Source organism: Onthophagus taurus, chromosome 6 (assembly GCF_036711975.1).
Source record: "Onthophagus taurus isolate NC chromosome 6, IU_Otau_3.0, whole genome shotgun sequence".
In the NCBI taxonomy this organism is placed as follows: domain Eukaryota; kingdom Metazoa; phylum Arthropoda; class Insecta; order Coleoptera; family Scarabaeidae; genus Onthophagus; species Onthophagus taurus.
In genome coordinates this window covers 1074938-1078826 of record NC_091971.1, presented here as the reverse complement: position 1 = coordinate 1078826, position 3889 = coordinate 1074938, and positions in this window count along the sequence as shown.

Genomic DNA, 3889 nt, shown 5'->3' with positions numbered 1-3889 from the left:
CTTCCGGTTTGAAATGTCAATGTCATTTTGATATATTCATAATTTTTATAAAATGTCGTAATATTTATCACAAAAAACAAAAAGATAATAAAAAAAATAAAAATTAAGGTTGGTATTAATATTTAAAAATTAAATTGCTGCTAACTTCGGGTTTAATGTTTTTTATTCAAACTTTTTTGTTTTTTGAGATAAGTGCGTCATCTTTGGACTCATTTTAAAGGTGTTTTAATGAAGATGACAAATATGTCAAAATTGACGTTGACGTTTCAAACCGGAAGTGATTGTATTTCCATTAATATCAAAGTTAAATATGTCGAGTTTGGACTCATTTTAAAGGATTTTTTATGAAGTTGGCAAATATGTCAAAATTAAAAGTTGAAAGTTCGAAATTTTTGGTTTTTTGAGATAAATGCGTCAAATTCGGACTCACGTTAAAGGTTATTTTATGAAGATTATGAATATAATAATAAAATTAAAGTTTACTAACACTAACACTAGACCGAGAACTAGAAACATTCGGGTTTAACGGCTAAACTCAAAACTTTCTAGTTTTAGGTCTAGTGTTAGTTCTAGTTTTACTTGTTATTCAGTACTAGATTGTTTTTATTGAACTAAAAACTAGAACTACAACTAAGTTGTAAAATAAAAAATAAGTACGTGTGAACGTTCAGATATTTATGAATATCCGGAATTGGACGATAAAAACGCAGTCTTGCAACTTACTTATACATTCAGCTGCTTATTTATGTATAGGTACGTAGGTATTTTTATATTTATTTCCATTTCTGGTTTAACTGAAATAGAACAGTTTTATTACACCAACCGGCGATGTAGGTTATTTTCACGTCCCACTTTTATGAATAGAAACACAGCGGGAAATCGCAAGCTTTAATTAAAAATGAAACGAAAAGTTTTTTTAACGACCTTTTACCGATACGTATAATAAATCAAGGTGATTTTAATTAGTTGAAGCAAAAAATTGTTTTTGAATGAAGATTTTAAGAATTATTAAAATATGTCGACCATTTTTATAAAATATTAAAGGATACCGTTGCAGATTTTTCCTCATAAAATTTTATAAGGTTCTCCAAGTTTACTAAGGACCAAACATTTCTCCGTTCAAATACTTAAGATAACTTTACGGTTATTATTTTATTAATAATTCATTAAGTAGAAAGAAAATTCATTCATTCACAAACTATAAAATATTAAATTAATATTTATATTTTATAATTTATATGTCAAGTCTAATAACGTGATTTAAAATAACTGCAATTATTCACAAAATCTATTTCTGTCGATATTTTAACCGTAGAAAAATCGATACGAACCCGACGCCGTCCAATTCAATTTACTATGAGGAAGGTTTCAACGTTTGATTGATATTTACCAGATGCTACGTTTCAAATCGTCGACGAATTAATTTTCCAGTTATAAGATTTTTCTTCCGTTTCACCCAGATTCGATAGATATTATTTTGAAAGAGGGTAAAGTTATTAAAAAGGAAATTTATTAATCAAAATCTACAAATTTAATATTATTTATTATAAGGCATTTATTTGTTCGATGCGATTGCTTTTTCATGTACTGGTGTGGCTTCTAGCCTGGACGTCGCGCGTTATTCCTTTATGTAGGTAAAATAAACGCGCGACGCCCAGTCTGGAATACTACCAGCCGGATTTAACAAAACTTCTATTTGTTTCTTTTTAATTTATAATTTAGTTAAATCGCTTTAAAATAAGTAGAGAAAGATAACTTTGAAAAATTAAACATAACTGAAAAACTGTTACTTTAACTAGATTAATTACCATGTTCAATAGAATTACCAATCGGTTTGTGCGACTTGGAAATCGCTGGATTTTAGTTAAAGGGTTTTAAGGAGGATTCGAAACTATTTAGTTTTAATTAAAAATTATGCGGTTGGTAGGCATGTGTAGTGTTTTTAACCATGGTAACTAATAAAGAGTATACGCCCTTTTAGACTGGATGGCAAAGATTGTTTTCCGTACGGAAACTTCGAAGCGGCCATCTCATCTGCAGCACGGTTATTTGCTGTAGGGCAAAAATCGTTGTGTCTGAAACAGACCTGACGCTTTTATTTCTAGGCTGAACGGTCAGTAGACGCTACATCAAAACGTCAACTACAGTTTTCGCTCTCTAAGTTGAAATAAGTATTTAAAAAAATGACAAATTTAATTTAAATGTTGGTACGATTTTTGTCTCTAGGTCTTAATTTTATAATTAAATCAAGAGATAATTTCAAAACAATTTATAGCTTAATTTTAGGCAAATGCTGTATTTATTCTGTTTTTTATCTTTGGGTAAAGTTAAATAATTCATAATTAATAGTTTCAAAAAAAATTCTAAAAAAGTTCTCATATATACAATTTTTCATGGTGTTTTGAATGAATTTAAATGTTTCATTTTTATTTTCCGCGTGTACAAGCTCAAATAATAAATCTTTTTTTATCGAAACACCCTGTACATAGCCGTCATGCTCTCAGACCGCATGAATAAGATAGATGGAACCGGAGCTCGTACCAGTTGACATGAATGTACACGGTTATATCTACACAATGAAAATTTGTGACCTAGAAAATATCTGTCATAATTGTTGAACTATTCACCTTATGTACATGTTAAACTACTTATGACTTTATAAATGTTGTGTGAAACTTTTAAATAACGAATTATTATTGTAGTCTCTTTAGCAATTAATTTTAACATTCAATAAAGTTGTTTGTTACATTCCTAAAAGATGGATGAATGTACTTTAATTGTTTGGAAATTCGGCACTTAAATTCCGAACCGGTTATAAATCCGATACAATTTGACAGGTTTCAACACGATGATGGAATCGAATTAATTGTTTGAAAAAAATTTCCAAAAACATCAACTTTATTCAATGCTAAATCGAAATTTCTGCTGTAAAAAGAAATCTTAGGATTAAAAAAAATCTTGATATATTTCTTTATCTAATACTTTACTTTTATTATTAAATATTTCTTTTTCTCATAAAAACACGAACGTGCTTTATTAGAATTATTACAAGACATAAACCATATTGCTTGAACGTGGATGATATAATGACTTTGATTTAGTGACATAAATAAAGAAGATAAAGAAAAAGACTTGTTCTCTTTGATTATATATAATATGGATTGAGCTAACTGAATATATCTACTAACAAAAATGTTGCTCAAGGTAAATAGACGCAGATGGAAAGCGATAATGTGAAAGTGTAACAAAGATAGATATATTATATGTCAGTACGCTTCTATATCTATCTCACTTCTATCAGTACACCCATTATATGGCAGTACGCTTCTATGTCTATCTCGGTTCGATCACCTTGCGCAAGCTATCTCTCTCGTTGGCTCAATCCATATTATATATAATCAAAGCTTGTTCTTTTTTTAACCTTTTTGCTTGCAAATTATTATACAGGTGTCCCGCAACGATTGTACAATACTGCATCAGCGTATTCTCTGATCGAAAACAGACAAGAAAAGTCTAATAAACATAGGTCCGAAAATGGACCAATTTCGAGATATTCAAAGTTTTAGTTTCATAAGCTGACCTATTGTAATAGCTATTAACATACCGAGAAATGTTATGACATTTATTACAGCCGCAGATGTCAGATTGAAATCCGAGCTCGAAGAGCGAGGATTTTAAGACATCTAAGGCTGTAATGTGTCATAACATCGAGGTTTGTTCAATAGTTTATCGGTTTCAGGCGATCACCTTCGCATTTTGATGACTTTAATGCGCACAATAGTAAATCAAAAATTCATTTGTAACTTTTTCCGTAAATGTCAAAGTCGTTATACAAGTTAGTTGCTAGGCAGTCACAAAGATGTTTATTTGTCAACAAATATTTTATTTT